Source organism: Lepidochelys kempii, chromosome 5, assembly GCF_965140285.1.
Source record: "Lepidochelys kempii isolate rLepKem1 chromosome 5, rLepKem1.hap1, whole genome shotgun sequence".
Taxonomy (NCBI): Eukaryota; Metazoa; Chordata; order Testudines; family Cheloniidae; genus Lepidochelys; species Lepidochelys kempii.
The window spans coordinates 127,402,197-127,427,334 of record NC_136384.1 but is presented as its reverse complement, the minus strand read 5'-3'; positions in this window follow the sequence as shown (position 1 = coordinate 127,427,334).

Below are 25,138 nucleotides of genomic sequence, written 5' to 3'. Positions count from 1 at the left end.
TTAAGTTTATTTGCCCTTAAAATTAATTTCTTTAAGGAATTGTTACCAGTGACTCAATTTGTTTGTGTCTGGACCATTCACAAATAACCAACATTTATCAATTCGGCTATTAGAAATTAAAGAGTTGGCCTTAATAAAAAAAATAGTTGTTTCTGCTTAAATGGTGAATCTGAAAAATTAAATGTTCTTGCATTAACTTTGGGAATGTAGAATTTAATTAAGTTGAATAAAAATGCTTACAATATCTGTATGTATTGTACATTATTTAATTAGTTCCCCAGCCAAACAGTAACTCCAAAGGCAGTTTTCAGCTGAAGTATGCTGGGCTCAAAGCATGTAATGAAAATGAATATAGCGTGGCAGCAGGTGTGCTTCTGTACACAAGACCTTCCAACTGCAAACACAGTAATGATCTCTTAATGCCTCATTGAAATCAACAACTTCAGTAGCTTTACCCTGCAGTCCTAACTTCCTTCCTCCGGCAGATTTACTTTAATTTTGCTGGGAGTTTTGCCCGAGTAAGACTTGCAGGATGGATGAGTTTCTTAGTGATCAAATTATCTTGGGAAATGCCATGGTGAAATGATGCATGCAAGTTAGCTGTATATTTGGTCCAAATCAAGAGACCAAATTTCATGAGCATTTTTTTTTTTCAATTCTCTTTTGTTCAACATTTTTAGCCACTTCAGCCAGCTGGTTGACAAATAGTTGGAAACTGCTGTGAAATTTTAGATGCCATTTTTTTTTTCAAAAAGTCATAGTTCCAAGGACTGTTGTAATCATCTAGTCTGATTTTCTGTTTTTCACAAGCCATAGAACTTCCCCAAAATAATTCCTGGAGCCAATTTTTTAGAACATCCAATCTTGATTTTAAAAATTGTGAGTGACTGAGAATTCACCACAATCTTTGATCAATTTTTCCAGTGGGTAATTAGCCTCAGTGTTAAAAACTCTGCTCTGCATTGGCCAGGAATCATTCAATCACAGAAATGTAGGGCTGGAAGGAACCTTGAGAGGTCATCCAATCCAGACCCCTGTGCTGAGGCAACATAGTAATAAGGGGGCTGTGGGTATGGGGTGAAGGGGGAGAGGATGTTGATTACTTCCTAGTAATTATGAAGACAATAAGCTGATAAAATAATTGCTTATCAGAACTGCGAGCCCCAATCAATTAACCAAGTAGCAAACAGGCAACATATTGTGCTTATGCTCAACTGTGTTTAGAATAGAATAGGAGGAAAAGGGAACTTCTGTGACAATTCTAATCATCTGAGCCATGAGGCAAAACGGGAGTCTGTATGTCACCTCCAAATCACACCTATTAGCCCATACACTTATGTATATAGAGTTGAAAGCCTATGTAGAACATATCTCATATCACCCCATCATAGTGTTCCACTGGGTCTATTGCATATTGAGATAGACATTTACTTCTATCCACAAAACATACCTGAAAAATCTCTTGCAGTCCTGTATCCCTTCTCTAGGAGATGTGTCAGTGTAACTGTTTGATCACATGCAGTCCCTCTCCTTTACCTCCTTGATCTTCCTCATGTCCCTTTTCCAGCATTGCATTCATGTTGCTTAAACAGATCCCAGTGAATGCCCTTCTAGTCCTATTCAATACATTTATCCCTTTTGTACTGGTGCATTTTTTTTTTCTTGAGTCAGGGTATTTTATCTCCACATTGTCCAAATCACTCTCCAGAACTCTCATGTCCAGCAGGGGTACCAGGGAGTCTACGGAGAGCATCAGACTAACTCCCAAGGAAAAGTCCAATTCCAAATAGGTTTGTGAGTCTAGTCTCTCTGTCATTGCCCCGCCCCATAAAAGCCTGCTTACCTGCTGCTGGCCTGCATTGTGATGCCATTTGGGAGAGGAAGTGGGGTCACCTCCACATCTTTCTCAGTCTGGTCAATAGTGCTATAGTCTGGTGTCCGTCCAACCCAGCTTTGCACCTAGACGTTGTGGGCCTGAATTCTAAAAACTCTAAGGACTTGTCCACGCACTAGAGTGGTACAACTTTAACTAGACTGGTGTAGTCAAAGCAGTACAACCATCCAGTGTGGACATAGATATACCAGTATAGCTATTCCTGGATGGAAGGGGAATAAGCATTAGCAGTATAAGGCATCATTCTACCAGCATGTGCACTAGGGTGGTACTGGCTGGTGTAGCTATATCAGTAAAAAATAATCTCACCCCTGATAGAAATGGTTATACCAGTACAAAAACTGTGTATTCCCTGAGCCCCACCCTGACAGTGTAAAGAAGACTTAGCACTGGTGTAAATTATATTTACATGATTAAATTACACATGCACCTGTTTTAAGGCCCCTTTACACATCTGCGACAGTGCAAAGGAGCCTTAGTGTAAATGAGAATCCGCTCCTGTGATCATTTATGGCCTTGAAGCCGCTATAATGGCCTAAATTTTCATTTATACAGAGGTATCTTTACATCATGTTGACAGTGTAATAAAAGGACTTTGAAGCAGATGTAGATGTACATGACTTGAAAGCCTCTTTACAGTACAAGAGCTGTGCCAAAGGTCCTTAATATAAATGAGAACCAGGCCACAAATATATAGACCGAGAACTTATCCCTTCCTCTTTTCCAGTCTCCATCCAGGGACAATAATGAACATGCCATGTCAGGGTAAATTCACTGTTAACTAAAAAAAAAATCCGTTTTCACGTGCCCTCATACAGTTTGTATTTAGACAAAAGAAAAACAGTGGCTCTCAGCATTTTTCAGTTTGCAGCGTCTTTCCAGACTCCCTAGAGTAATTTCTAAGAGTAACGAGCTGGGGATGAAATTGCGGGGGGGGTGGGGGTGGAAATTGAATTTGTTTTGTGGGTTCAGTTGATTTGGTACCTGGGAAGGTTTGAAAGCTCACTCACATGCAGAGAGAGAGAGTCATCATTAGGGCCTGTTCTCTAAGCCCTAAGGCCCTCTGCCCAGCTCTTAGAAACATCCACTAGGTAAACCAGGGGCTGTGCTGCACTGCAGAGGGAATGGACTAGAAATAGGTGTGAGTGTGCATGCTGTTAGGAGTAATTACCCATGCAGGGGGCCAGCATTTGCTCTGTATCGGACTCTGTATACTTGTAGATAACTATATAGCAATGGAGCCAGCAAACCCTAGGCCTACCCACTTCGCATCCCACCCTGGGTACGTACTCAAGCATTCAGGGCTTCAATGCTATTGTTAGCTGAGCTGGTCAAACTTGTTTTGCACAAAGAAAGCTCTCGTTTGAGGGTCATAGTTCTGAGATCCCCGACATAGATCGAATAGATAGGGCATTTGACTCAACTGATCAGCATTCTAAGGCAGCTGTATGACCCTCGCTATCTCATTTCATTTCTCGGTGTCTCAGTTTCCCCTCCCAGCCTTTTGTCTCTCTGATTATAAGATTTAAATTATACATTTTCTGGGGCAGGGACTGTCTCTAGCTAAGTGTTCATAGTGCACCCAGCAAAATGGGGCCCTGATTGCGGGGGGCAGGGTCATGGGGGAAGACACTGTGTGGTATTGTAATACTGCTACAACTCCTACGCCACAGGGAGAAGCAGGGGCGGCTCTACCAATTTTGCCACCCCCCAAGCAGTCACTGCCGAATTGCCGCCGTGCCCGGAAGAGCGACAGAGCTGCCGCCCAAAAGCTGTGGGAAGAGCAGCGGAGCTGCTGCCGAATTGCTGCCGCGGGCCACAGACTGCCGCCCCATTTTGAATGCCGCCCCAAGCACCTGCTTGGAAAGCTGGTGCCTGGAGCCGGCCCTGGGGAGAAGTCAGTAACCCACATTGAGGGAGCCTTGTGGTGGACTAAAGGTGCCCAAAATAACAATGCTGTGACGTTTCCAGCTTAATTGGCACTTGCAAAAGCCTCTAAATTTCTGTAACTCCACTAGGACTTGCAGGTATCCTCCCTAGGGAAACCCCAGTCTGCCAGACTGGCCTTTCCGACACAATAACAAGCACATGATGTACACAGAACTAACGACAACATGATCCACTCTGTAGCCCAGTTAATCAGTTGCCGGAAGGGTTGCCCCGGAAAAGAGAACGCAGCCAGGGAACTGAAATAAGCGAGAATATATTGATCCAAAGAGTTTGCCTCAGTGCAGAGCAACAGAGCTGATGGAAATTTTTCATTAAGATGTTTTATTGACCAAAAAATGCCATTTTTGTCCAAATCAAAACATTTAGAAAAACATGTCAATTGAGACGATTTCAGAAAAAATAGAAAAGAAGAATTTTTATAATATCAAAATGCCCGTTGTTGACACTTTCAGAACAGAACGCTTTGATTTTTCATTCCCAAATGACTTTTCTGAACAAAATTCTTTGTGTTTGTATAAACAACTCCAAAGGTTTAAAAGGCTGGGATTGGAATGAAATGTTTTGATTTTTATTGCAATAAGATTGACCAGAAACATGTTTCAGAATTTCAGTTTGTGGGAAATTTCAGTGTTTTTTGGTTTGATGTGGTGGTTTTTCATTCTGTTTTGTGATGAAAAACAACGTGAAATCATGGTTAAGGTTTGAAACTTGTCCATTAGTTTGGGTTTTTTCTCTGTCTCCCTGCCAATTTGTCCGTGGGAAAGGTATAAGCGATACCATTCCACTGAGGTCAGAGGCCGGTGGCTGGCTGGCTGATTAGCCCTCCCGGCTGCACCTGGTGAAAAGATCTGCAACTTAATTGGCTGGTCCTCATAAAAGGAGGAGCAGAAAATGCAGGGAGAGCTGCAAGCAACTGCTGGGTGGAACTGCACATGAAACAAATGGACAGAAGGGAGGCTGCGGAAAGCCCTATTATCACAAAGGTTTTGAGGTCAGAGCCAGGAACTTCTGGGATGATGAACTCATGGGTGTGATGGACAGAGCTGGGGAAGGGACTAGCCTGTACTGACTCTGAGGAGAGAAGCTGTGAAGTTTTGATCTTGTTTGTTGAGGAGATTTGAAATAAAAGAAAAGAGAACCTCAAAGTCTTTAAACCACGAGTTGAGGACTAGCTCAGGGGTTTGTTACAGGAGCAGGTGGGTGGGATGCTGTGGTCTGTGTTGTGCAGGTCAGACTAGACAATCATAATGGTCCCTTCTGACCTTAAAGTCTATGAGAACCACAACAACTCACCCTGATGGAAACTACCTTCCCCGGAGTGTGAGAAGGCTCCAGACAAAAGCACCCCATGGAGGGAGCTGGCTTAGCTAGAACAAGCCAGGGTCCAGCCCACCGGCCCCAATCCTTTACCGTCCATCAGTGTTGTTTCCCCTTTCTTTTCCAGAGAGAAAAGGAGGGGAAAATCTTCCTATGGCCCAGAAAAGAAGAATGACGTTAAAAACAGAAATGGGCCCGGACTGCAAAGTCTAAGACCACATTCAGACTTTACCCACATTTGGATCTGGGATTTTACTGAGAGGCAGGCAGGCAGGATGACCTAGTGGAAGGGGCACTGGCTGCTGACTTTCAAGATCAGGGTTCAGTTTCCAGCTCTTCCACAGTCTCTGTGTGCTGCCTCGGGCAAGGCCCAGGTCTTCAAAAGCATTTAGGTGCCTACATCCCTTTGAGGGCCTGGCCTGAGTCTAGCTGAGGATAATAGCACTGCCCTACAGGGAAGAATAATGTGTGGAATACAAAGATATTATGGTGATGAGGGTCCATAGATAGCCCAGCTCTAAAACAAAGTAGTGGAACATTTAATTTTTGGGAGAAATATTAAGTAATGATTGGATAATCTAACCAGGCATATCCCTAGCTGAGGGATAACCATGTACTACTGCCCACAATGTTGACCCATAAGTAAAAGAGTAAAAAACATTCCCAGGACCTTTTGTACTGTCTCTCCTTCCTGTACCAGCAGGCCAGTTGTTTCCATGCAGTGGCTGCTTTCCATAAGTAAATCATTTCTTTCTCTCTGCTGCATCTCCCCAAGAGTGCTACCTGTAATTACGCCAATTGCCGAACTTTTGGTAATTGCCGTAATTATGTGCATTGTGAGGCGCAGGGTGGTCTGTTCCAGAGTGGGATGATTGACAAAGGAACTGTGTCACTTCCATGAATTCTTGTCTAGTGAGGCACTGTTGCCCTGCCTGCCTGCCTCACGCCCTTTGCTTAGGGAAAGCTAGTGAGTAGGCTAGAATTGGGCCGGTGCAGTGGGCATGTGGCCCTCTGCTATATTCCCAGTGTGCTCTGGACGCTAGACACCCATGGTCAGACTTTCATAAGTGCTCAGCATCCAGCAACAATGGGGCAGGATTCTCCGTTGTCCCTAACAGGGGTGTATGGGGGGTGGGGAATTCTCCATTGCTGTGAAGGACCGGCGTGGGCTGCTCCTAGCTGGCAGCTATCAGAACTGCTGCAGTTCAGCAAAGCAAGTGTCTAGGGTTCACCCACACAGCTCTCATCCCCGTGCTCGTCGCTCAGTGCGCTGTCAGCTGTGTGCGTCTAGATGGGGACCATACAGCCTGCGACTACTGGAAAGGAACAGGCAGCACTGAGGTCCCCTGCATGGGCCCCTTTGGAGGGACGACACAGAACAGCACAGAAGGGCTAGACAACACAAATGGCTCCTGTGAGCCCTCCAGAGCAGCCCTGAAGATCGCAGTGGGCAGAGCCTGATTTTCAGGCAGATCTGTGGACTTTGCAGGATTTCAGGGCTACCTCCCCTCCCCCATGGTGGGGGGGGGGGGGGACCGAGAAAGCAATAGACTCCAGCCTGCAACAAACATCCAGGCCGTGGTAAGTAGGGTTGCCAACCATCCAGGATTGTCCTGGAGTCTCCAGGAATTAAAGATGAATCTTTAATTAAAGATCATGTCATGTGATGAAACCTCCAGTAATACATCCAGCCAAAACTGGCAACTATATGGGTAAGGGAATGCCGTTTGCGCTGGAGGGCCTCTCTTTCAAATACAAACCATGCTGCAATGGGCACCTCTCCAGGAGCCTTGGTTCATTCATTATTGGTTTGATGCAAAGCTGCTGGAGTCAATGGAAAGACTCACATTAACATCGCTAGCGGATGAAGTGACTTGCCACAGGGCATGTAGCAAGACAGAGCCAGTCTAATACAGACCACTAACTCTTCTTTTGCAGCAAAGATACCAGCAGCAGTCATTTCAGCTTTAAACCCTGCTACTTGTTCAATGCATTGCATTGTAACCAATAGTGACTGGAGAACAATGAGAGGAATTATGTAACACTTAAGACTTTGCCAGCGGCAGAATCATTCTGCTCATCTCATCTGCTTATTGGTGGAGTGCAAAGATTTTGCAAGGGAATAAATTTAACTCCTTGTATTATCACACTCAGCATGGAATGTTGGTGCATAATTTAAAAATACACATGCAAATGCAGTTTCAAATAATAAAAAACTCATCACTTACAAATATGCCAAATGTTGCCCACATAGGAGCATTACCATCAACAGGTCAGGGTTCAATTATTAACTGTTATTATTGCTCTCTTGCTGAGGCTACTTTATTTCTGGAGCCTGGTCTTTTGACAGAAGCGTGACCCTGGAGAAAGGGAGGGTGGCCTAGACTAGAACTCAAAAGGGCTTGCTTCAGGTCCCCAGAACAATCCTTCCACCGCTCTGTGCCTTACTGTCCTATCTAGAAAATGACACTCTCCTTTGCTCATCCTGTCCCTTTAGGATGAAAGCTCCTTGGGGCAGGGTGCCTGTACACCACTTAGCCTGATTTACTCCTGGGGGAATTCTGCACCAAAAATTAAAAATTGTGCCTAAAAATTCTGCATACAATATTTTAAAATTCTGCATATTTTATTTGTCAAAAAAATGCAATATAATCATGCCGGTTTCAATTATTTTGGTAATTTATTTAAACTACAATATGATGGATGGATAATGGGAGTGGGGAACATTGGAGGAAATTCCCAAACCCCCTCGGTCTAATAGTAATGTAGCTAGTATTGACCCTTTACTTCTAGTTATCAGTCAACAAATATATGCAGCCATATGCTCAGTGTTACATCATAGGTAACTGAAGAGCAAGTGAGGGCTGGAGAATCAAACTCACAATTTATATTGGCTACTGACCATCTCCAGAAAGGTCAGTAGCAAACAGTTCATGGAGCACATTTTGTTAGGAAATTTTTTCAGACCAAAAATTTAGACCAGTTCTAATCACTAAAGCACCATAAGAATTTATAAGGCCACACTGTTGTTTACAATAAGGATCCTTTACACCACTCTGGCAATGTAAAGGAGCCTTAAAATGTTTACACCTTTTTCATACTCCTGGGAGAATTCACTAAGAACAATGGGAACAATTCACTAAGCAGGCAGGCTGCTACATTCTGCTCTGCCTGAAGGGGACAGAGCCTGCCCTGAACCTACCTCCTCAGAAACACCTTAAAGCCCTGCCCCTCCACGCCAAACATGCTGCAATAGCAAATGAGAGGGACACAGTGTCTTTTTTTCTCCCACACACACAACTGCCCAGCCCCCCAACCCCCACCTGGTGGTGATTTACGGCTCTACCGGCTGCTCTGGGCACTCAAACCAAGCTGCCTGCACTGCAGGGGAGGGGCGCATGACCACTCTTGTAGCTTTCCTTTGCTTCCCCATCAGAATTCGTTTTTCTGTGGGGAAGCAAAGAAATCTGCGGGTGCCATGAATTCTGCGCACACACAGTGATGCAAAATTCCCCCAGGAGTAATGCTGGTTGGCCTCTCTGTGCTTCTGTACAGAAGACCATCCATATGGACCCAGCAGAGGCTGCTCCCTGCATCTGGAGACCATACAGATGTATAGATTTTTCAGGCCAGAGGGGACCAGTATGCTTGTTTAGTCTGACCACCTGCTTAGCACAGGCCAGGGGCACTCACCCAGCAATTCCTGAATCAAGTGAATCACGTCTGATAAGAGATCTGGATTACCAGTTCTGCCCCTGATTCTCCACTGCCATGCACTCCTAGGCTGAGTAGCATGAAGGCGTGTACATAGACCCACTGAGCTTAACTGGAAAAGTTGGGCCTCCGTTGTTTTCCATTGAGCCTTTTCTCTCCGCTGGCCACCCTCGGGGCCACCCAAGCAGGGCAAACCCCACCTCTCTGACAGATCCTCACACAGGCAGGTCAGCAGGAGGATGATCCAGCCCCGCTTCAGGTCGGCAGGAGGGTGATCCAGCCCCACTTCGGCAGCCAGCCAGTGGGAATGGAGCGCTCTGAACAGGAGTTGGACAAGGGCATCCAGCAGAACATGCTGTGGGCCTGAGCTGCCAGTTCAGGAGCAGGGATGGACTTAGGTGACATCTTCCCACCTGCATGCACTCTCAGTGGAGCACAGAAAAGGTGGAGTCTGTTTCAGAGATGCTTCCCTCTGAAAGGTTTCAGAGTAGCAGCCATGTGAGTCTGTATCCGCAAAAAGAAAAGGATGCGTTCATTCCACTGAATGCATCCGATGAAGGGAGCTGTAGCTCACGAAAGCTTATGCTCAAATAAATTGGTTAGTCTCTAAGGTGCCACAAGTACTCCTTTTCTTTTACCTTCTGAAAGGTTATCTCCTACATCACAAAAGGGTGGATGAACTGAGTGGATGGAGATGGAATAAGTTAGCATCTCCAGAGGCAGATCTCTGCTGCAAATAGGGGCTACCTTGATGGATGGGCTGCAGGGATAGGGATGGATTGATTTGTAGAAATTAGCTGCAAGCAGGCAGGTTCTGAATTCTGTACCAAAGACTATGTATTGGTGTCTGGGCTCATCCTGCCCCTTGGCAAAGCTTTAGTCTCTCATGCCAAGCAGTGGTCAGTGCATAGAGCCATCAGCGTACGTAGAAATGTCTGAATATCTAGTGATTTCAAAGTCAGGCTCAGAACTTAAATTTATTTTGCATTTCAGTATGTCTTACAGCTGCACCTGAAAGGGTCAGTCAAGATCAGCACCTCACTATCCCAAACACACAGTAAGAGACAGCCCTTAGCCTGCAGGATTTCCAACCTTGGGGAGTATCTCCATTTAAAAGACAGGGGGCTGGGGCCCTGACAGATTAAGTGACTGGCCAAAGGTCACACAAAGAATCCGTGGCAGAAGCTGGAATTGACCCCAGTCTCCTGAGATTTAAGTCCAGTGATTTAACCAAAAGGCCATCTTCCTTTCTGAGCTATGTATCGAAATGCCATGTTACAAAATAACCCCAAAACCCAGAGCTACTGAGGGGAAATAGAGAGACAGAGAAAATGTTTGTGAAGAATCAAACAGTGTTTTCAAGATTAAAAAAAGAAAGTTGACAAAGTGGTTTTGAGCCAGGCGAGCACTAAATTAGCCACAAGTAAAATTTCATTCTAGTAGTAATTTGAGATCACTATAGCAACACAGTTACTTTGCCAAGAGTGTGACATTATAAAACAGCAGCAGACTTTGCCAAATTTTTAGAGCTTTAAATCTATATTAAACAATGGTGCTGGCTGACAGCAAAAAAAGCTGCCTTTCCTCCATAGTTAACTACAGTTAACATGGGCTCTAAAAGCCATGGCTGTCAGTGTCACTAGAGCTCACAATCAAGGTAGGTAGCAGGGAATCTTTCCTTCCCCTAAAGCATTCCCTTATTCTTGCATTCCAAGCTAGCCAAAGCTTAGCTGCCAGAGGCTGCGGCTACAAAGAGTCAAAGAACAATGAGGACCTGTGACCACATGACCTATGAACACAAGGTTCCATTGGGCTGCCTGTATCTGGATTGAATCCACTCAGTGGCTCTGATACCTGTTGAGTGAGATTAGATGTTTCCCGCCAACGAGGAGACAAAAGCTGGGAAGGGATCTAGCTGCACACACTGGATCCAGGTGGGATAGCGGGCCATGGTCTAGAGACAGATGAGCTTTCTTGGCTCACTGCTTATCTGTGTTTCATGTGCATTCACCTTCAGTGAATTTCTGGGGATGGGTTTTCAAAACAGCTCAGCATTGGCCTAACTCCTCTCCAATGGAAGTCAGTGGTAAAAGCCCCTGGATTTCAATGGGAATGAGGCCAGTGCGCAAAGCCCGTGAAGATTGCATCTTTAGGGTCTGTGAATCAGGAGAAGATAGAGCAACCAGTATGTTAAATATGGTAATGTATAATGGCTGGTACAGTCATATCTTTCGTTTTATTGCCTTGGCTTGCCTAGTCGTATCAGGGCCCTGCAGTATCCATGACCAGAGCATGTCTGTTTGAGTCATTGCCAAATATTGCCTCTCCTGGAATCATCTAAAGGGATGCAGAGCTCTAGAAACTACAGTGAATCCCAGATGCCAGGAGTCTGGATTTCTGTACGTAGCACAGGGAAGCACATTTAAAGGAACTATGGCTTCTAGGGAAAACAATACGTCTTCAGTAGCTTTCTTTTATTTCCCTCTCTCCAAAATACATAGCCACCTGCCGGTTTCTTGCTGGCTGCAGAGCATAAAAAGGAAGCAAGGGTTTCAAGATGGTACATCTTCAATGGTAACTTTCAGCTTCTTTAGCCCTATCCTGCAGCACCAGTGGCAAAGTAAGGTCATTCCGACCCTCCTGTGTATTTCAACTCACTCATCAGCCACGACTAAGCCTGGGATCACAGAGCCAGGCCATCAGGACAAACCTGCCTCTGTTGCATGGCCTTGTTGTCTAACCATCTAGCAGTAGGAGCAGCACAGAGTGACGCTCTCCAGTTGTAGGGTCTCCATTGAGCATCTTTCCTCTGAAAATCAGGTCCTTTTTCAAGTGTCTGACGGCAAGAATTCCAAAATCCCCTGTCCTACTCAAGGAATCCATTTGCAGTCCAGTCAGTTGTTAGCATATATGACAACAGTCCTACCGAAAAAATTACGTGTGTTAGTAGTGACACAAGGCGGTGAATACAACAAAGAATTGGTTGTGAGACTGTGATCATGCCCTGGACTGGGAAAGAGAGTGGCAGGAAGTGGCCCAGGCAGGCAGCCTCGGAGCACTGCTGGGTGCCTGAGATTGTGGCCGCTCATAGGGCCCTGCAATGGAGCCAGGGGGAGAGGGAGGGCCCAGGTTCCTCTACCAGCCACCCTCAGGTGAAGCAGAAACAAACCCCTTCTTCCTGCCCCCGCCGGAGATAAGCAGGGGGGATAGATACGTAAGTCCTGAGGCAAAGGTAAGCAGCCTGCAGGGGCCTGGAGGTGAACTGAAGACTCTTCCTTTTGGGGGGACATTGGGCATATATTTTTTGTTACCCCAGAAGGCGGCAAACTCACTAGTGACCTGGCCGGAGGGCTGATTCATTACCTACTGGAAGAGGGATGACCACAGCACCAAACTGACTGCTGGCAAGGGGTGCTGAAGACCAGGGAGAGCTGGGACCCACTGACCTCACCGCTAGGCAGCAGCGCCCCAAGCCCAGCCCCCTCATGACCCTACATGCACACAGTGCAGGCAGATAGACCTTAATGTCACTGGAAAGATTCTCATTGTCTTTTCCAAGCTTTGGATCAGGCTCTGGATGTGATAGACTCTAGCATTTCTAGGAAATAAATCTATTGAGAGAGATACAGCCACAGAGCACAGGTTCATATGGGCCTGGACACTGAGGTTATGTGCTTTCTCAAGGCCAATTAGCAGACTTTCCGAAGTGATAGGAAATGGGATTGACTAATTATTTGACAAAGCTAGTATAGGGTGGCTTTTTAGCTCACCTAAACCAAGCACTAATGGCTGGATGTATAATCACGTTCAATTAGTGTTACTATGTGACCCTGACAGCACGCCCTGTCCTTTTCTATGCTCATCTAATACAATTTATCAGACTACAATGAGCTGATGACATCTGACTTCAAACCTTGCCTCACCCTGGGTTTGATTTTTAACTGTTTCATTAAGGTCCCTGTACATGTACAAGTCACGTCTATTTCCACTTGGGGCAGGTGTTAAAGACTAACTCTGACAGGTCTGATGCCTTTGGCAGATCCCGCAGAACCTAGCAGAGCGTTCCATAGCCCTTATTGTAAAAGGCGGGGGGAAGTACCCCAGAAGCACCCTTCACTCTTCTTTTGAAAGCACTGTAGGCGGATAGTCTGGAAGTTGCTATCCTAACTACTGAAGTCCTTTCTGTGCTGATACTGATGGGGATAAATCCGAATAAAACTCCGGTGTTGACATGTGGTTTGGCACAGTAACTTTCTCTGTTGGGCCTTGTTGTTGATGAGGGGCCCCCTTATCTAAGTTTTACACAGGTACACATCTTTAAAAAGCGGCCTAGGGCCAGATTTTCAGTAGCACTCAATGTTGGCCTTATTCTGCTCTGGTAAATCTCCCTCTGACTTCACTGGGGGGCAGAGTTAGGCCAATGCTGAGCATCCTTTGTATAGGACTTCCTAGCTGGGAAGGCATGGCCCAGGAACTGGCCACTTTGGGGTGCCTGGAGAAGCAAGGGTTAAATGGCTAAATACTGTAATCACTAGGAGCCGGGACAAAGAAAAGGAAGGAGCAGAAGGAAGGAAAGCCTATCATCTCTGCGCTGCCTTTTTTTTTTTTTTTAAACACCAATCCTGACCTAAATGCAGTGCCCTACCCCCTTTCTCTTCCTGCCAGCCCCCTCAGCAAGCTGCACAGCACCAGCACTAGCTGCAGTTTCTTGCTGTGACCCCAATCACAAAATCCTTTCTGGCTACAAATGGTATGGGTGGGTCATGGGAAGAACCAGCTGGTAGATAAAGGGAGAGAACTGCAGTGTGGTGAGCTTGCCGCAATGAGTTGTGTAGACAGAACTCTTCAGTATGTTGCAGTCACCTCAAGGCACATGACCCTCCCTCCCATGCACCTGGCAGGCTTAGGTTTACATCATAGGTTTAAACGACTCCAGTGAGATCGCTCTTGGTAAGCAATGTGAAGGAAACATTATGGCCAAGAAAAAAAGTGAGTTCTATTCATCATTATCCATCTAACTTGTATGGCCACCTTATTGTACAGATGACTCAGGCCTGGCCTGTTCTTAAAAGTTAGGTCGACATAGCTTTGTTGGTCAGGAGTGTGAAAAATCCGCACCCCAACTGCCATAGCTATTCCAATGTAACCCATGTGTAAACGCAGCTCTGTCAATAGAAGAATGATTCCGTTGACCTAGCTACCATCGTTTGGGGAGGTCCCTACACTGACAAGGGGAAGGGGGAACCCATCTGTCTCCGGAGGCTGCGTCTACACTATGGGGGCATGCTGATCTAGCTCTCTGTACAACATAGTCTCTGAAGTGTAGACACCTCCTCAGAGATTGACCCAAGACACCACAGGAAGTCTGTGGCAGAGCAGGGACTTGAACCTACATCTCCCAGGACCTGGGCTAGTGGCACAATCCTTCATAGAATCACAGAATCATAGAATATCAGGGTTGGAAGGGACCTCAAGAGGTCATCTAGTCCAACCCCCTGCTCAAAGCAGGACCGATCCCCGACTAAATCATCCCAGCCACGGCTTTGTCAAGCCTAAACCTTAAAAACTTCTAGGGAAGGAGATTCCACCAGCTCCCTAGGTAACGCATTCCAGTGTTTCACCACCCTCATAGTGAAAAAGTTTTTCCTAATATCCAACCTAAATCTCCCCCACTGCAACTTGAGACTATTACTCCTTGTTCTGTCATCTGCTACCACTGAGAACAGTCTAGAGCCATCCTCTTTGGAACCCCCTTTCAGGTAGTTGAAAGCAGCTATCAAATCCACCCTCATTCTTCTCTTCTGAAGACTAAACATCCCCAGTTCCCTCAGTTCTCCTCATAAGTCATGTATTCCAGTCCCCTAATCATTTTTGTTGCCCTCCGCTGGACTCTTTCCAATTTTTCCACATCCTTCTTGTAGTGTGGGGCCCAAAACTGGACACAGTACTCCAGATGAGGCCTCACCAATGTCGAATAGAGGGGAACGATCACATCCCTCAATCTGCTGGCAATGCCCCTACTTATACATCCCAAAATGCCATTGGCCTTCTTGGCAACAAGGGCACACTGTTGACTCATATCCAACTTCTCGTCCATTGTAACCCCTAGGTCCTTTCCTGCAGAACTGCTGCAGAGCCATTCGGTCCCTAGTCTGTAGCGGTGCATTGGATTGTTCCATCCTAAGTGCAGGACTCTGCACTTGTCCTTGTTGAACCTCATCAGATTTCTTTTGGTCCAATCCTCCAATTTGTCTAGGTCCCTCTGTATCCTATCCCTACCCTCCAGCATATCTACCACTCCTCCCAGTTTAGTGCCATCTGCAAACTTGCTGAGGGTGCAATCCACACCATCCACCAGATCATTTATGAAGATATTGAACAAAACCGGCCCCAGGACCGACCCTTGGGACACTCCACTTGATACCAGCTGCCAACTAGACATGGAGCCATTGATCACTACCCGTTGAGTTCGACAATCTAGCCAGCTTTCTATCCACCTTACAGTCCATTCATCCAGCCATACTTCTTTAACTTGCTGGCAAGAATACTGTGGGAGACCATGTCAAACGCTTTGCTAAAGTCAAGGAACAACACGTCCACTGCTTTCCCTTCATCCACAGAGCCAGTTATCTCGTCATAGAAGACGATTAGATTAGTCAGGCATGACTTGCCCTTGGTGAATCTATGCTGACTGTTCCTGATCACTTTCCTCTCCTCTAAGTGCTTCAGAACTGATTCCTTGAGGACCTGCTCCATGATTTTTCCAGGGACTGAGGTGAGGCTGACTGGCCTGTAGTTCCCAGGATCCTCCTTCTTCCCTTTTTTAAAGATGTGAAATACATTAGCTTTTTTCCAGTCATCTGGGACCTCCCCCGATCGCCATGAGTTTTCAAAGATAATGGCCAATGGCTCTGCAATCACATCCGCCAACTCCTTTAGCACTCTCGGATGCAATGCATCGGCCCCATGGACTTGGGCTTGTCCAGCTTTTCTAAATAGTCCCCAACCACTTCTTTCTCCACAGAGGGCTGGTCACCTTCTCCCCATGCTGTGCTGCCCAGTGCAGTAGTCTGGGAGCTGACCTTGTTCGTGAAGACAGAGGCAAAGAAAGCATTGAGTACATTAGCTTTTTCCACATCCTCTGTCACTAGGTTGCCTCCCTCATTCAATAAGGGGCCCATACTTTACTTGACTTTCTTCTTGTTGCTAACATACCTGAAGAAACCCATCTTGTTACTCTTAACATCTCTTGCTAGCTGCAACTCCAGGTGTGATTTGGCCTTCCTAATTTCACTCCTGCAAGCCTGAGCAATATTTTTATACTCATCCCTGGTCATTTGTCCAATCTTCCACTTCCTGTAAGCTTCTTTTTTGTATTTAAGAGCAGGAAGGATTTCACTGTTAAGGCAAGCTGGTCGCCTGCCATATTTACTATTCTTTCTACACATCAGGATGATTTGTCCCTGTAACCTCAATAAGGATTCTTTAAAATACAGCCAGCTCTCCTGGACTCCTTTCCCCCTCATGTTATTCTCCCAGGGGATCTTGCCCATCAGTTCCCTGAGAGAGTCAAAGTCTGCTTTTCTGAAGTCCAGGGTCTGTATTCTGCTGCTCTCCTTTCTTCCTTGTGTTAGGATCCTGAACTCGACCATTTCATGGTCACTGCCTCCCAGGTTCCCATCCACTTTTGCTTCCCCCACTAATTCTTCCCGGTTTTTGAGCAGCAGGTCAAGAAGAGCTCTGCTCCTAATTGGTTCCTCCAGCACTTGCACCAGGAAATTGTCCCCTACATTTTCCAAAAACTTCCTGGATTGCCTGTGCACCGCTGTATTGCTCTCCCAGCAGATACCAGGGTGATTGAAGTCTCCCATGAGAACCAGGGCCTGCCATCTAGTAACTTCTGCGAGTTGCCGGAAAAAAGCCTCGTCCACCTCATCCCTCTGGTCTGGTGGTCCATAGCAGACTCCCACCACGACATCACCCTTGTTGCTCACACTTCTAAACTTAATCCAGAGACTCTCAGGTTTTTCTGCAGTTTCATACTTGAGCTCTGAGCAGTCATACTGCTCTCTTACATACAGTGCAACTCCCCCACCTTTTCTGCCCTGCCTGTCCTTCCTGAACAGGTTATATCCACCCATGACAGTACTCCAGTCATGTGAGTTATCCCACCAAGTCTCTGTTATTCCAATCACATCATAATTCCTTGACTGTGCCAGGACTTCCAGTTCTCCTTGCTTGTTTCCCAGGCTTCGCACATTTGTATATAGGCACTTGAGGTAACCTGCTGATCGCCCCTCTTTCTCAGTATGAGGCAGGAGCCCTCCCCTCTCACACGCTCCTGCTCGTGCCTCCTCCCGGTATCCCACTTACCTCAGGGCTTTGGTCTCCTTCCCCCGGTGAACCTAGTTTAAAGCCCTCCTCACTAGGTTAGCCAGCCTGCTTGCGAAGATGCTCTTCCCTCTCTTCATTAGGTGGAGCCCGTCTCTGCCTAGCACTCCTTCTTGGAACACCATCCCATGGTCAAAGAATCCAAAGCCTTCTCTCCGACACCACCTGCGTAGCCATTCGTTGACTTCCACGATTCGACGGTCTCTACCCAGGCCTTTTCCTTCCACGGGGAGGATGGACGAGACCACCACTTGCACCTCAAACTCCTTTATCCTTCTTCCCAGAGCCACGTAGTCCACAGTGATCCGCTCAAGGTCATTCTTGCCAGTATCATTGGTGCCCACGTGAAGAAGCAGGAAGGGGCAGCGATCTGAGGACTTGATGAGTCTCGGCAGTCTCTCCATCACATCGCGAATCTTAGCTCCTGGCAAGCAGCAGACTCGGTTTTCCTGGTCGGGGCGGCAAAAAGAGGACTCAGTCCCCCTGAGGAGAGAGTCCCCGACCACCACCACCCACCTCCTTCTCTTGGGAGTGGTGGTCGTGGAACCCCCAACTCTAGGACAGTGCATCCCATGCCTTCCAATCGGCGGAGTCTCCTTCTGCTCCCTTCCCTCAGACGTATCATCTGGTCCACTCTCTGCATTAGTACCTGTGGAGAGAACATGAAAACGGTTACTTACCTGTATCTGCCGTGCTGGTACATGGACGTTCCCCTTTTTCCTTCTGGAGGTCACATGATGCCAAACTTCTTCACCATCCTTCTGTCCCCAGTGTGCAGCCTGCTCTGAATCTTCAGAACCTTGTGCCCATAGAAGCCTATCCTGACATCCGTCCAGAAAATCTTCAGTTTCTCTTATGCAACGCAGGGTCGATACCTGTTGCTCCAGACCTTGAACCTTCTCTTCCAGTATGGAGACCAGTTTGCACTTTGTACAGACAAAGTCGCATCTGTCCTGTGGAAGAAAGACAAACATAGCACATCCAGTGCAGGTCACAACAGCTGAACACCCCCCATCCATATTACCTTCCTTCTACGAGCTTCCTCAGGAGTTGTAGTAATTACTCAGAGAATCCGGCAAGATGTAAGCCTCAGTGGGCTCTCCCCAGGCAAACTCCCAGGCAAACTCCTTTTGTTAGCTGCTCAGCTGGTTCGCAACTGACTGGCTTTTTGTGCAGTCAGGCCCACTTAAGGCTCACCTGGAACAAAGCACACCCAGTTCCTGCCCTTTTCAAACAACCAATCAAGCACACAGTCACACTGTCCTCATAACAAACACTCAGATACTCAAACACTCAGATACTCACCAACACAGCCTCCTTAATGCAGCCCTTAGCGTACCTCCTCTCAGGCAGATCCCAGGCAAACTCCTTTTGTTAGCTGTTCTGCTGTTCGCTGCTCAGCTGGTTTGCAACTGACCATTGGACCAGCCTTACTCATTGTTATGCAAGTGAGCTCTTCTATTTAAGTTAATACATTACAGAAACACTTTGTGACCATTCCCTAAATGGAGGCCTTGTCAAATTCAGAAGTATGCCTATTCAGAACAGCTTTTAAGCATCTTCTTAAATTTAAGCAAGTGCTTAAGTGTCTTCCTGGATCAGGCTTAAGAACACTGCAGATACTGACGGAGTTGTAATACAAAACACAACAAGGTACAGTCCTTCATCTGTCAGCACTTCCTTTGCTATCATATGTCAATACAACCTTATTGTTAAAGCTGATTGAAAACCAGAATTTCTGTCTAGCCAGGAATTGATATCTTGACATTTGTTTTTAACCTGAATTGTGGTGAAGAGTCAAGATGACGGCACTTTTGATCAAAACAAAACTTTTCAACGTCCCTGAGCTGAAATATTTTGTTTAGGGTCAGGTTGACAATAATGGCTCTGTGTCCCTCAGCGACCACAGTGGCCTCTGAGAGTTGTGGTTCTGAGCCCCACAGGCCCCTATTCCCTCCTGTAGGCTGTGCTCACTGGCCAAATTACATCTCCCATGATGCACCCTGGTGATGGAAGTACCAGGAGGCACTGTAACCGCTTAGCCACCGGGAGAGGGCAAATGTTTTCTTTAAAAAATTTCAACTAGCCCTACATACAATACCACTGTCAGCAGGGTCTGAGCACAACCAGGGCAGGTTCCTCTTCTCTCTTCCTCCTCCATCAAACAAACTAGGAAAAGACCAAGATATGCTGTCAAAGTAATAAGAACTAAACAACTTATTACCAACATTACCTCCTGCGCCCATCACAATCTGCTATCAATCTGCCACCCTGTTGTGGGAAAGGCTGATGTATCCAAAGCTGAGCCTGGATTGATGGGAGGGGGAAAATGAGAGAGTTCTCTTTCTCTCTCAATTATTGTGCCTGCTATGATAGAGGATATTTATAATTAGTGCCAAAAGACATGGACAGCACTTTCTCCCTGTGCCAAGCAGGAACAGCTGTATTGTGTGTGTGCCATGGCTCTCTATCCGCACAGTAGACCAATTCCAGCTGCATGCACAGAGAGCTTATGTGTGACTGTTAAGAGTTAGGGGGTAATTGGGAGCATGGTGGAGTTCTCTCTCCCTGTTTTGTATTTTGCATTGTCCTGAATATTGATTAGGTGAACCCTCTGGGATTTCATGGCTAGTTAATAGTTCTGTGAACCAAACCCAAATGACGCACCCAATTGGCTATCGGCTAGGCTGAGTTCCCTGGTATATCTCTGGGAATGTGGGTATGGGGCGGGTGGTGGTGTTCATCTTACATCTCAGAGAGGTTGTATTTAACAATTAAATTGCTTTTATTTAAAAACTATGTAATACAGCAACAGGAGCCTGCCATCAATCACAGTCTGCTCCGCCCCCTGTAGGCCAGAGCCCCACCTTCTAAAATGGAGCACTGCCATGGCTACTGTCGCCTGGGGTTTGGCCATGCTTTGTGCTCCATGCTTTTGGAGTTCAGACTCAAGATAAAAGCAGCAGGGGCCATGGAACTCTCAATATAGAGTTGCCTGCATTCCAGTGCGAGACAGTATGTCACAGAACCCTGATTATCCCTAGTTTTCAGTTTCCCTTTCTCAGTTTCCCTTTCTAAGTCTCCCTGGTCTACTGACTCCACCTTATCCAAAGAGTTTGGTGTTGGCTGAGGATTCTACCTTACCTGCTTTTCAGCTGTCTTGTGACGTGCCACTCACGCTGTGCTATGCTAGGGGCCGCGGATTGCTGAAAAGCAACCAGATAACATGCCTGTTATTTTAGTGCTATTCCTGTTGCTGTATGCCGCAAAATCCTGCGATCCCCTTTCATGTGGTAGGGGAAGAAACTGATTCACAGAAGGAAACAAAGTGTGACAATTCTGCCCTTTGTAAGAGGCACCCTGTGATGGGGTGGGGGAACCCCGTCCAGAGTGGGGAGACACTGTCCAGTACAGGATGAGTTCATCCTATTCTTTGAGTTGCCCTCTGTGTCTGGGCAGTGATTCCTAAGGATTAAAGTCAATAGAGTTGCCCTGATTCGCAGGGCTCTACGGCCTAGTGGCCGGAGTCTATATAATCGTCCTGATCCACAGGGCAGTAGGGCTTCATGGCCCAAGTCAGTGAGATAGCCCTTCTGCACAGGGCAGCAAGGCCTAAGAGCCAGAGTCCATAGAATTACCCTAGTTCACAGGGCAGCTAGGCCTAGCGGCCAGTGTAACTAGAACTACTCCGGGCTCAAGGGGCACTGAGGCCTTGAGTCAATAGAGTAGCCCCCTGGGGCGAGGCTGTGTGGCCTACTGGCCAGTTGGGATGTGTGTGCTGCTATCCAGGGGGGTGAGTGGTGACCAAGGATGGGGGACCCAGGCCCTCCCTGCTCCACCGGGTCCCAGCCCAGGGCCCTGTCAGTGGCAAGCATGTCCGACACTGCATCGGCGGGGACCTGTCCACAACACACTGACCACCACTGGGACATTGGCTAGGCCCCCCCAGGCTACTTCCTCCTGTGATACTCATGGTGGCAGTCTGTGCCTCTTTGGGGTCTGCGGGTTCCTCGGTCAGTGCAACTCCCTGTAGCTCAGACCTCCCGGTGGCGTCCGTGGGTAGCTGGACATCAGCTCGGCATCCCCTGGCTTCCACAGTTACAGGGCTACAGTTGGCCCTGGGCAGGAGCCAGCAAGGAGCATCCTTCCTCTCTGGCAGTCAGCCCAGACTGAGCTGGGCTGCTCCCTCTTATATTGGTGCTACACCTGGAGCATGCCCAGTAAGGAAGTGGGGGCATGCTCCTCCGCCCACGGTGAGGAGTTAACCCTTCCCTGTCCAGTGTGGGGTGTGTTCACCCTGTCACACTCCCCTTGATTCCATGGAGTGCAGAAGCAGGGAATTGTATCTATTATGCTCAGTTCAGAAACTTACCATTTCAAAAGATGATGTCAAATGAGTTTTCCATATTTCTGAGTTCTCTCATTTGGACAGGTACTTCTAACCTGTCAACATTTCCCAGGGCCTGTCTAATGAAAATGGATAGTTTCTCTTTAAAGTTAGGATTTTATCTTTCCCAAGCTGTCAAATCCACTTTGTCTCAAATCCATATAAGAGCTAATGTTTCCATTCAGAGTTCTAGCAAAATATACTGTATCGTCTCTGTTAGATACACACAGTAAGGCAAGTAGGGTGGTCCCTCCAATACACCATACCAGCAAGAGATTTTTAGCGGGTACGGGGCACCAGAAAGACTTAGGGCTAACCAGGCATTCATTCTTCATATGGCTTTAATAGCACAATACATATGCTAACAAACTTAAACAAAGCTTTTGTTTACATTTGTTAGCATATGTATTGTGCTGTTAAGTTAGTTAGGAGTCCTCAAGAGTGCGGGCGGGGAACAGAAGGTGTTTAAACAGTGTTTTTATTCTGTTTCTCCCCATTGGTCTGAATTATCCATGACAGTCATACTGCATCACATCAAGTCCAAACCATTAGAGGAATGCCTCTGCTTGCACTGACCAGAGGATGTTTGGATTCTGCTGTCAGCCCAGTTCTGCAGCCTGACAGGAATCAGGTGTTGTCCCCAGTGTACACAGAATTCTTCTTTGCAGCCAAACTAGTCTAAAATGCATTTTGTTAACTGGAACTGGAGCAGCAAAACAAAGAAAACAAAATGTCTCATTTTCCAGCTTTGTGGGTGAGAGAACTATAAGTGAAGGTTATAACACCTTAAATGGCCTTAAACCAGCTGCCTCAGGAATCTGCCAAGAACTTTTCTGAAAATACGTTCCTCATCTTAGCAATGAAGCTAAGACTTATCACACATCTGCCCACCTTTCTTCAGATGAAGCTCCTTCTGATCTGACAGCTCAGACATTGTCAGTTTCATCCAGAACAATTTACAAACCTGGAACCTAATCCTGTAAATCCTTAGTTCATGGGCAGGCCTGTTCTTCCTGGAGTGGTGAGAAGTGCAGTTAAGGTCTTTGTTCTTTTGATGTCTTACAATGGATTGTTTGGTTTCAAAGTCCTTCTCATTGGGCCACTCTTAACATCTTCTGTAGGAAGCCAGCATTTGAATCAGAGAAGGCTTCTTTCCTGTTTGCGGAGTTACAGAGGTTTACAATGCAAATGTTGCTATTGCTTTATAACACGGAACACAGATAAGTGAGACTAACGCATGAAGCATCTGACAAGCTATTCATAAGGTCTAACCATCAAACACATTCTCACAACTCTAATATCGATCGTAACATTACTAACAAACAGGTGAGCAGGACTAGTTTCCACCTATGCATTGATCAGTGAGGCCTGGGGCCTTGACATGAGCTGGTACCTGGTCTGCCAGCATCACAGGGTGGTAGCAGGGAAAGAGCATCCTGGGAGAAAACCCATGCAGGCAGCAGGCCACCTAGAGAGCACAGAAAAACTCTGCAGGACCTGGGAGGAGGGGTGAAGAGCAGGGAACTTCCACACAGCCCAAGGAGGGCAGAACTACATTTATCTGGATTTTCAGTTGGACCGTTGTTCCCCAGGAAGTGGACTGAGCTTAAAATGTGACCTGTCTGGAGGGTTGGGTCATGGGAGGTGCAGACCGCTGTAGAACCAAACCCCTGACCACAGGGGGCGCTAGAGTAGAAGAATCCCTGCAATGCTACATCCTCGCTCTGGCTGTGGTCCCCCCACCCTCTGCTGCAGTTAAAGAGAAAGATCCTGAGACTCGCTATTGAAATGCTGCAACCAAAAAAACAACCCTTCATGTGAGCCTTCATTCAGACAGGTGCTTCCGACCACGCCTAATGTTGAATGTGTGAGGAGTTCAAGTCAATGAGCTAGTCAGATACTTAACATTGGACATGTGGGTAAATCCCTTCCTGAATGCTCATCTGACAGCCTTCGGGGCGGCGGGGAGACCCTCATCTGATGTCAATCGGCATAACTCCATTGACTTCACTAGCAGAGGATCTGCCCTGAAAGGTCTAAGGGAGGAAATTATCCCTTGATGCTGCCATGTTCACCACAGCTGTCTTCCTAGACTCGCCACATTCCTCTGCCCTCATGTTCAGATAAAAAAAAAAACAGATTTTATTAACTTAGCTGTAAAAAGCTCCAAATATGTGATTCCTTCTTGCCAACATGTGTGTGTATTCACAAATCACATTATTAGTCAAATGTAGGCTGTGCACAAGGCAATGCAAGCTTTGCAGTGTTCTCTTACAAGCTTGAATGGCTCTCAAAAAACGTTCTGATGATGATTGGTGGATGTGTGCAATCAGATAATGGACGATGCCCAATCACATACATTGTCTGCAATGTATCTGTCATATATTACCAAAGTCAAAAGAAGATGAATTCACCCCAACGGCAGGGAAGAAACCCAAAAAAAAAAAAAAAAACTATAGATTTATTCCAGAGTTTAAAAAAATCTTTACAGTTTGTAAACTTTATCTAAGTCTCTTTTCCACAAACATGGAACACTGTAACATAAAGACAAACATGAAGTACAGAAAGGAAATGCAAATGAATGTGAAACACCTTGCAGAATAGCCCCATATGTGCCAAATTCCATGAAGCGGGCAGGACTGTCCCCAAGTGATGTGAAATGATGCCAAGAAGGAGAATGTGCTTAAAGTGGGCACCACAAGCCTGCAATGAGCCCCAGGGAAAGTACCGATAAAAGAGTCTGTGCAACCAATTGAATAGGATGCTGTAAAGGTTCAGACTCACCCAGCGGCACCTCCTGCTGGTAGTCGTCAGGAATTTGCTCATCCAGCCACCGGAGTGCCCTCTGCAGGCCAGTGATCCGCCTTACCACTGGCCCCCGTGTCCTTCCCAGGACCTGGTGCCCCTTTTTCTGGGGTGCTGCCCCCCTGGCAGTGCCTCCACCCTTTCAGGTTCTGGGTCTCCCCACCTAGGGAACCCCCACCTCACCTCAGTCTGGGCTACTGCCAGTCCCCACTTAGCCCCTTTATGGGGGGCAGACTACAGCGTATACACCACTCATCACAGGCAAGGGAGTTTTGGACCTGCTGCCTCCGCTTACCCATGGGCTGCCCCTCTGCAACCCTGAACCTATTCGGCCTGTAGTCAGGCCTGCAGCCTGAGGCTTTCCAGGCTGGAGCTCCCATCCCCATCCCCATCCCCATCCCCATCCCCATCCCCATCCCCATCCCCATCCCCATCCCCATCCCCATCCCCATCCCCATCCCCATCCCCATCCCCATCCCGGTGTCCTGCTCAGCACCTTGCAACCAGGACCTTCACCTTCTCCCTCTCCAGGCAGAGGGAGACTGACTGGGCTTCTGGCTCACAGCCTCTTATAGGGGCCAGCTGGGCCTGACTGAGCTGGCCACAGCTGCAGTTGCTCCCTTGATCAGCCTGGGCTTTTCCCCACAGCCTCAGCCCTGTCAGGGCCGGAGCGGGTAACC